General features: G+C 46.8%; 1 protein-coding gene across 3 annotated transcripts in view; it reads right to left on the reverse strand.

Annotated features, from left to right (window-relative positions):
- The window catches only part of LOC119977091 (probable ribonuclease ZC3H12C), a 160,196-nt gene extending 151,219 nt beyond the window's left edge, over positions 1-8,977 (reverse strand). Inside the window, exon 1 of one of the 3 annotated variants that reach the window (XM_038817685.1) lies at positions 8,905-8,977. The gene's annotated coding sequence lies outside the window, so the exon portion shown is untranslated. Of the gene's footprint in view, positions 1-6,193; positions 6,211-8,904 lie in introns of those variants that run through there. The other 2 variants (XM_038817681.1, XM_038817684.1) reach the window with 2 other exon arrangements.
- Between the last annotated feature and the right edge of the window lie 1,358 nt (positions 8,978-10,335).

Genomic DNA, 10,335 nt, shown 5'->3' on the forward strand with positions numbered 1-10,335 from the left:
TCACTCCCTCCCCAAGATCAAACATCCTCACCCCCTTTATCCCTCATCCTATGCCTCTAAAAGCTAATCCCACCATCTCTGTTTCCCACCTTGCTGGCAGACCCAACTAAAACCCCTAACTTTCCTGGATCCATCGTTTCTTCATATATGTTGACTGCGTGTAGTCCCATCAGGGACCACTTTTAGATTCTGACACTGCTGGACTACAGAGCTGCCAGCGAATCTGATTGGTTGGCAGCTCTTTTGGGCGGGACCTCCTCCGAGATGGGGCACTCTGATCCAATTAAGGCTACCCCCAGCATATTATCGCTGCAGGGCAGCCGTGTTACTGGTAGGCATAGTGCCAAAGACTTTTTTGGTCAGGGGTGGTGGGTAATCCATCCACCTCATATAATTCAATGCTAGACAATTTAGAAAGATGAAACCAATGCATATTCTATCTTTACAGTCATCTCTTTCAATAATCTGAGATATAGAGCATCAGGTCCAGGGGATTTATCAATTTTCAGCCTCATTAATTTTTCCAGCCTACTTTTTTGCGAGTACTAGTTTCACTAGTCCCTTGGCTCCTCAATATTTCTTGTATCTTTCTCCATGAAGACAGACACAACATATTTCTTTTATTTCTCTGCCGCTTACTTGTTAATTCTCCATTATAGCCAAACCAAATTGTATGATGGGAAACATTGTGCTACATTAAAAAGTGCACAATGCTCAGACCAAGACCTACCGTGGTGAACCACAATGAACGTCATAAGCAAAAGATAGCAACTTCATAGCGACAAGGAGGAAGGGATGTTAAAGTCTGACAACCACTGACATTTGCAGATACTGAGCAAGAGGGTCATCTGACCTTTGTGGTTGAAAATGGCTATTAAGGTGGGAAACTGCTTAGGGAACATGACACAAATGTATCCCGTTTCCCAGATCTTTTGTAAGAATGACCACAGCCACATGATGGTCTTACATATACGCCACTGAACATTCCCGAAGACTAAAGAAATCATATAAAGGTACAGAATGTTGAAGCCTCGGGAGAGACAATCCGGGAGCAAAAACCCTGGGAACAACCATCATAGAAAATGACCCTGGCCGGGATTCTCCCCTACCCGGCGGGGCGGGGGGTCCTGGCATGTCAGAGTGCCGTGAACCACTCCGGCATCGGGCCGCCCCAAAGGTGCATAATTCTCCGCACCTTTAGGGGCCAAGCCCTCACATTGAGGAGCTAGGCCCGCGCCGGAGTGGTTCCCACTCCGCCGGCTGGCGTGAACGTCTTTTGGCGCCACGCCAGCCAGGGCCGAAAGGACTTCACGGGCTGGCGTAAGTCCGCATATGCGCCGGAGGGTCAACGTCATACTGGCCCATGTGCAGGGGAGGGGGTCTCTTCCGTCTCCGCCATGGTGAAGGCCATGGCGGGGGAGGAAGAAAAAGAGTGCCCCCACGGCACAGGTCCGCCTGCCGATCGGTGGGTCCCGATCGCAGGCCAGGTCACCGTGGGAGCACCCCCTGGGGTCAGATTGCCACGCGCCCCCCCCCCCCCCCCCAGGACCCCGGAGCCCACCCGTGCCGCCAATCCCGCCGGTCAGGTAGGTAGTTTAAACCACGACGGCGGGAGAGGCCTGTCAGCAGCGGGACTTCAGCCCATCGCGGGCCGGAGAATCACCACGGGGGGCCCGTCGACCGGCGCGGCATGATTCCCGCCCCCGCCGAATCTCGGGACACGGAGAATTCGGGACACGGTGGGGGCGGGATTGACGCCGGCCCCGGGCAATTCTCCGACCCCCGGGGGGTTGGAGAATTCTGCCCCTGAGTCAGGTATTCAGAGGCTAGTGAAGCACCCCCGGAGAAGAACCTGACCAGTTGTTCTACTAGGGTGATATTTGAGTTCGGATTCCTGATTTTAGTAACATTAATTAGTATATTCAGTTAAAGAGTCTGTGACATTCATTGAGTTAAAGAGTTAAGTGACATTCATTGAGTTAAAGAATCTGTGTGCCAAAATAGTCTGTGTAACATTTATCGAGTTTAAAGTCAGTGTGACATATTAGCACAAAAAAGAGTCTTTAAATGAATACTATTAGTCTTGTGTAGTTTGTGTGACATGTCAGTTGTGAATCCTCGAGGAGTGGGGGTGGAGGGGGGGGGGGGCGGCAACACCATTCTCTGCCTGTAATGGGCCCACATTTTTTTTTACTAACCTTTTCCTTTTTACATACCATCACATATCATTTACAGCACAGAAACAGGCCATTCGGCCCAAAGGGTCCAGGTTCGTGTTCATGTACCACACAAGCATCCTTCTTCATTTAACCCTATCAAGATAACTTTATATTCTTTTCTCCCTCATTATTTATCTAAATCCCTCTTAAAGGCTAACTACTCTCCATAATAAATAGTTTGATATTCAAACAGCTCTCTAGGTAATGAAATTTCTTCTGAATTCACTATTGGATTTATTAATGACTATCTTATATTTATGTCTTCTGCATCTGGTCTCCGCTGCAATGGAAACATTTTATTTACGCCTACCGTATCAAACACTCTCATAATCTGACTTCTCTCAGGTCACCCCTAGGCCTTCCCTGGAATAAGACTGTTTCTTTCAAGGCTTATGCAGGTTAATAAAGGGTCTTTAAAGTAATTTAAACCAGAATTTCTGATAAGCCTTAGAGCTGAAATCGATTTTTCACTATTAGGTATGATTAATTAACAATAACATTTTCCTATAATTACAATCCTTCTTTAGTTCAATTATAACCATACACCAAACTGTTGCTAGAGGGCAGCCTTTCTACACCGAATGACACAATGATGCAGTAGTTGTTTCAAAAAAACTCCCCGTTAAAAGCGTTGGCCCTGAAAAACCTTTGTCCCTGATAAACTTTGGGCCCTGATTCTGCAGGAATTTACAGGGCCACCAGGAGGCATCTCACCGGCACAACCCAGCAGTGCCATTATGGTGTTGTTTTGGCTACTCACCTGGAACACACAACCTGAAAGATTGTCAATTGCTCAACATCCCCTCCTCCCTCAGCATTCTGTGGAAGGGGCACACCCAAATGTTGCTTATTCAATTAATTTGCCAGTCCCTGTGTTTTTCAAGCACACTTGTTCTCTGAGGAGTTTTTGGATAGGTTGACGCATATAGTGAAATAATTTATACAATTTTAAAAGCATTTTGTTGTCTCCATGTCGGCAATTTAATTTTGGATGATCATAATCTTTTCAATTTGCTATGCAGCTTTATGAAGACTTCTGATGCATGTAATTCTTCATCCCAAACTGCTTCTGAGCTCACAGCATCAGGCTTGATTTGGGTCCTGGCAATCCAACTAGAGCCAATCCTAGAAAATCACTTCTCCCAGAAACTGATGAATGTTGTGCTCAATAATGAATGCTTTGCCAGCTTCTCTGCTTTGCAGAGAATCTGCTACAAAATTTCACATTACAGGCTAAATGTTACAGCTATATTTAATATACCAGACTGGAGTGATGCCATGGGAAATCTGTGTGGCGAGAAACCTCAAAGTCTGTTCAATGCAATCCAGATATATTTCTAAGAAGATTAATTGACCCATTACAGATTGTCTAATAATATTAACATCAGAGTATACCTTACATCTTTAGTCTGATTTTTTTAGGTTCATTTTCATGCTTAATTGTAAATATATTAGTTGGTTGAGTGAGGAACGTTTGGATTCTTGGCAATATTCACCATTTTGAAGAGATTACAAGCAGTCGAGTAAGATTACTGCGTGCCAGATAATTGTTAGCTTTTCAGGTACTCATTCCTATGTTAATAAATTATAGAACAGATAAAAGCTTCCAGACCCTAAAGGACAACAGCTATTTTGGGGACTTGTTTTTAGACCACTGAGTATAAAACTTTGAAGTAGTAACGCTACTGAATAACATATCTTCTTCATTGTTATTCTAATTAAAAACTAAGATTTACATATATATTACCTTTCATGACCACAGGGTGTCAGAAAGCACTTTACAGCCAATGACGCATTTTTGAAATGTAGTCAGTGTTGTAATGTAGGAAACATTGCAGCCAATTTGCACAGAGCAAGTTCCCAAGAACAGCAGTGGGCTGATAGTCATGTTGATTGAGGGATAAATATTGGCCAGAGATAAACTGCTTCGAAGTAGTGCCATGGAATCACGTATGCCCACCTGAATGGACAGATAGGGCCTCAGTTTAACATCTCATCTGAAAGACAGCACCTCTGACAATGCAGCAATCCCTCAGTAGAACAAACATTTTGTGCTCAAGTTATGCCTGAGATTTGAGAGTGCTGCCAACTGAACCATGCCACATTACTAAATAACAATAATTTGTTCCCGTTTGGATACTCATTGTGATACTCAGCCGAGACGTTTTATTCTGAATATAAAATGTATGACATTATAAATGAGACTCTCACTTAACTGAGATATGGAATTATTTTGCTGGCTGCAGTAACTTTGTGTAGATAATATTAATAGATTTTTTTTGCTGAGTACAGTGACTTCCTAGAGTTAATATTAATAGGCAGTATCGATAGCCTCCAGGGCAATAATGATTGAGATTTAGTCTTTAGTTGAAAAGATTCATTTTTCTTGTTGGAACAGGGAGGGGAAGGCTGTCAGTCAGCTTTCAGCGGTCTCTCAAATCAAATTAATTTATTTTCTTGCCTGAACTCATGAATGTATCAAACAAATTAAGATTTCCAAATGTCTTTTTCATTCCTGATAAGAACTAAAGCAATTCCCACATTTTGTTCAATGTTTTGTCAGTTATAGTCTATTGCCCCTTGATTAAAAATGATGTAAGAATTTAATAGCGGCATCAAAGAACAATATAATAATGCTGAACAACTAAAAGTTTAATAATATATCCTGAATAATAGATCACTGGAAAAGATTACAAATCACTAATATATTATTAGATTATTACTTGAATGGCATGTCGCTGCATTAGCATTCTTACCTGGCTTCTTATGATGAAGCAATATAGAAATACCATTTGTATTGTAACATTCAAACTTAGTTTTGGTGTACTTTCTGCTGTCATTTGCTCTCTGGAAGGTTGTGGAGTGCCCGGGCACTTCAATTTGGTCGTGGGATACTGCCAAAATATTTTTTTCCGTGGGTTACTGCCCAAAATATTTTTTTTTGTTATTCATTCTTGGGATGCAACCATCACTGGCTAGGCCAGCATTTATTGCCCATCCCTAATTACACTAGAAAAGGTGCTGTGAGCTGCCTTTTTGAACCACCACAGTGTATGTGGTGTCGATACACCCACAGTGCTGTTAGGAAGGAAGTTCTAGGAATATGATACAGCGATGGTGAAGGAATATTTCATAACATTCAATAGCGCTACCATCGCTGAATCCCTCATAATCAACATCCTGGGGTTTACCATTTGTCAACGTATCAACAAGTGTCTGTTTTGGCAATTACATTATTAGGTTCATTGTCTTATTAAAGACAGATGACGATTATTAGCCCAACCTCCAAAAGAGTATAAATGGGCACAGCTGGAACAGTTGGTGTGGGGGAACCATAAGGAGTGTGTATCTTTACTGAGCTGCATGTTGTATAAACTTGCTGAAGGTAAAAAGCAAGCTGCTATAATATTCCTCCATCATATACCACCATTGAAATTAACACTGTTGACCTTAAACTGAACTGGACTAGCCATATCAAAACTGTCGCTACACGAGCAGGTCAGAGGCTCGGAATCTTGCGCCGAGCAACTCACCACCTGATTCCCCAAAACCTGCCCACCATCTACAAGGCATGTCAGGTATGATGGAATACTCTCTGCTTTCCTGAATGAATGCAGCTCCAGGTGTGTTAGTGTAACTGTTGATTCAGTGTTGGACCTCCAGCGATGTTGATGTGCTAAGTGGTCGCACAAAAGGTGGCTTTCCCTCGGGAACTTCAATTTAGGCCCTTTTATTCCATAAATTGGATACCAAAAATAACGACCATACCCCCCCCCCCCCGACCCCTCCCCACCACCATCTTCACCCCAAACTAACAACCATCCAAGGAAATGCCTTCAAACCAGCCCCACAAAGTGGAAACTAAGTAAAAGTCAGGAGAGGAAGGTTCAAATCTCAGAGCGAGGAGACACATGGAGTGGAGCAGAGCTTGGCGGGCCAAGCAGGATCGCCAGTGCCAATGCCGGTGCACTCACCGATGGAGCAGTGGATGGAGCATCTTTCAATAGAACTCCAAAAGCACAGAGACATGGTCGGGGGGGGGGGGGGGGGGGGGGGGGGGCAGAATGCTGGTCACAACAAGTCGCACATGGGAACGGCTGGAACAAGAAGAAAATGGCAGGCATTTTGGATGCCCCTCAAAGAAAGTAACGGCAGCATGCAGAGGCACATCTACATGGTTACAGCTGACCACTTAGGAGTGAGGGGACAGAAATCCCCCATCAGAATAGTCACCTGGAACATCAGGGGACTCAAGGGCCCGGTGAAAAGATCCAGAGTCTTTGCCCATCTAAAAAGCCTGAGGGAGACCAAAATCTTTCCTTCAAAAGACACACCTGAGGGAGAAGGACCGACTGAGGGTAAGAAAGAATTAGATAGGGCAGTTGTACAAATGTTATTCGGTATAAGGATGAAGGGGATGGCATCATTGAGGTACTGGAACAGTTTGGGTTTGGGCCAGAGTTCACCTTGCGGTTGAAATTACTGTACAGCGCTCCCATGGCGAGCATACAGGCAAGCATCACCAGCTCTGAATACTTCTGGCTGCACAGATGCATGAGGCAGGGAATCCCATTGTCCCCGCAGCTATTTGCCCTGGTAATTGAGCCATTGGCGAAATGATGAAGAGGCATCCAGAAGGGAGACAGGGAGAGTAGAGTCTCACTCTACGAGAATGACCTGCTCTAAAATGTCTCAAACCCCTTAACCAGCATGGGAAGAATAATGGATCTCTGAAGGTCTTAGGGAGTTCAGAGCCTTCTCAGATTGCAAACTCAACTAGAGCAAGAGGGAAATCTTCCCTGTGAACCAGTAACGGGGTGTGGGGCATCAGAGCTGGGAAAGCTACCGTTCAAGCTAGGATATGTAAAAGTGTCCTGCAATGACATTGACGGCCAATGCAGAAAGGGTACGGGAGTGGACCAAGAAGCGGGAAGCGGAATGGGTGAGAATGGAGGAGATCTTCTGCACAGGGACGTCCCTCTGAGCATTGGCCATGACCTCACTCCCATTTCCCCCCTGCCAAGTACTCAAGGAACCCGGTGCCACTCTGAGGACGTGGAATCAACTCAGGCACCATTTCCATCTGGTGCAATGTCCATTATAGCTCCAGCCGCAGAATCCATAAATTCACCCCTGCAACAGTAAGTGCCTCCTTTAAAAGGTGGAGACAAGCAAAGGTGTACTGACTATAGGGGACCTATAGGTAGATGGCCCTTTGGGAACTAATGAACAAGTTCCAGCTCCCGAAAGGGAACAAGCTCTGGTACATGCGACTAAGCAACTTCCTCGGCAAGGAGTCCGCAATGTACCCCCAGAGACCCGGGCACACCCTACTGGACAAGCATATGACATCGGAAACTAGGGCTGGGATTCTCCAACGCCCTGCCGGGGGGGGGGGGGTTTAAATCTCGCCCCGACGCCGGCTGCAGTATTCTCCGGCGCCGTTTTTCGGGGGGCGGTGGGATGACCGGCATGCTGTTGACAGCCCCGCCCCCCCCCCCCCGGGCAATTCTCCGGGCCCCAATGGGCCGAGCAGCCATCCATTTTTGGCCAGTCCTGCCGGCATGAATTACTCACCTCACGCACGGTGGGATCTGGCAAGTGAGTATGCGGTGGTGGTCCTCAGGAGGGCGTGGGAGGATCCGACCCCAGGGTGGGCCCCCACGCTGGCCTGGCCCGCGATTGGGGCCCGCCGATCTGCGGGCGGGCTTGTTCCGTGGGGGCACTTTTTTCTTCCATTCCGGGAAGCTGTAGGGTTCCGCCATACTGCCTGGGGGCCGCCGCGGAGCAGAGAACGCCCTCTGCATGCGTGAAAATACGCTGTCTGTCTGCGCATGCGCGGAATCACGCCAGCTGTCTCGTGCATGGGCGAACTCGCGCAGGCCCTTCGGCACCGGCTGGAGCTGCGCCAATCCCTCCGCCGTCCACCTAGCCCCCTAGAAAGGTGAGAATTCCTCACCTTGGGGGGGGGGGGGGGGCATTGACGCCGGAGTCGTTGGCGCCGGTTTTCCCACCGGCGTGGGGACTTAGTCGCCAGAAGGGAGAATCCCGGCCGAGGGGGACCATAGCTGCACTGACATGTATGGACGACTGTTGGAGAGAGTAAGGGCACCACTGGACGAGACACTGGGAAAGTGGGAGGAAAACCTATCCACGGGGATTTGAAGAAGGATTCAAGATTAAAGCATTGTATAGAGTGAACTCCAACTCCTCATGCGCAGGCTGAGCCTAACGCAGCTAAAGGTAGTATACAGGGTGCACTTGACTAGAACACGCATGAGCAGGTTCTTCCCGGAGATGGAGTACAAATCTGAACAGTGCCAGGGAGGCCTGGCCAACCACATCCACATGTTATGGTCCTGTCCTAGACTTGTAGGGTACTGGACCGTCTTTTTCGAAGCCATGTCCAAGTTTGTGGGGGGGTGGAGCTATGCCCACTAGTGGCGGTCTTCAGGGTATCAGAACAGCCAGAACTCTCTGTGGGGAGAGGGGCAGTCTTTGGCTCCCTAATTGCCCAGCGGAGACCCCTGCTCGGCTGGAGATCAGCAACCCCACTCAAGGCCGTAGACTCGCTGCCCAACTTAACAAAATTTCTCAAATTAGAAAAGATAAAATTCACCATCAGAGGATTGGAGGAAGGCATTCGCAGTACATCCGCCACACGCCACGGAAGCATTTTACCAACCTGTTTGAGGACCCTGTTCATGACCAGCAACCAATAAGGAAGGTGGGGTGAACAGTAGAGCAGGGAGGGGGGGGGGGGGGGGGGGGGGGACCAAATCAAACAAAGGGAAAAGAGAAGGGAGGGGTGGGGGAGGGGATATATGAGAAGGGAGGAGGGAAAAAAAACACCCAGAGTATAGGGAAGCAGGGCAGAGGAACCAAAGGGCATCGAAGGAAATAGAGCTCATGGGTGTGGCCATGGCAACAACAATGGGGTGTGCCTTGGTGGCCATAAACATGCCCCTGGTATGTTTTAATACCATGGTGCCACATGTAAATAGTTAAACAGTATGGTTGTGGCAACTGATTACTGGGGCCCAATGTTAACGTGCCTCGCAGCTGTATATATGTTTCCTACGTATTCTCACCTGATACTTTGTTTTCCCTCTCGTCGTTTCATTTTCCTGTTTGTATTTTTTATTACTTTGCTTTTTTTTTACAATGTTGCCACAATCAAATGGAAAAACCGATAAAAATACATTTTAAAAAATAAGTACAGCTCCAGTAACACTCAAGAAGCTCAACACCATCCAGGTCAAAGAAAGAAGTTCGATCAACACCTCACCCACCATCTTAAACATTCTTTCCCTCCATCACCAGTGAGTGGCAGCAGTATGTACCAGCTATAAGATGCACTGCAGCAACTCACCAAACCTCCTTTGACAGCATCTTCCAAACCTGCAATCGGTACCAGTGAGAAGGACAGGGGAGCAGGCGTATGGGAACCTCACATCTTGCAAGCACCCCCCCCCCCCCCCCCCCCAACGCCACACACCATCCTGACGACAAACTATATTACTCTTCCTTCACTGTTGCTAGATCAAAATCCTGGAACTCCCTCCCTCACAGCACTATAAGAATTTGGTGGTAATTATGGGATTAATTATTTACTGCATTACATATATGAAAACCCACATCTGTAGCACATACAGAAATATTGCAGGGAGAACAGAATAATCCAGAGACTGTGATAGCCTGGATGATTTCTGCAACGTCAAGCAGTCAGGGAAAGCTTTTAAGAACATTGATGGCTTCTGCAGTTACAGCCTCCACTATGTCATGAATTCCTTCAACAGGAAAGTGTCACTGGGATTAATCGCTCTGTGATGAAGGTAACTAATGGGAACTCTGAGCATCTGCCCTGTAATAGATTGCTGCAAGAAGTGTGCGCAGATGTTGCTGTTTCTCTGGAGAGTAGCAGCAGCCCTGCTACTTTAAGGTCTTCTCCAGTACCTTCATGAGGGACCTTCAGCCATGGGTGTAGCACAGTTTCCAATTGCAAAAGAAAGGCTGCAAGAAACTGGTCTCTCCAAGACAGCAGCTACCCTGAGATACCAGTCATCCTAAGGTAATAGAGATGTGTCAAGAAGCAAATTGATGAAAGTCTTTGGGA

The sequence above is a fragment of the Scyliorhinus canicula genome, chromosome 14 (genome assembly GCF_902713615.1).
Source record: "Scyliorhinus canicula chromosome 14, sScyCan1.1, whole genome shotgun sequence".
Classification (NCBI taxonomy): domain Eukaryota; kingdom Metazoa; phylum Chordata; class Chondrichthyes; order Carcharhiniformes; family Scyliorhinidae; genus Scyliorhinus; species Scyliorhinus canicula.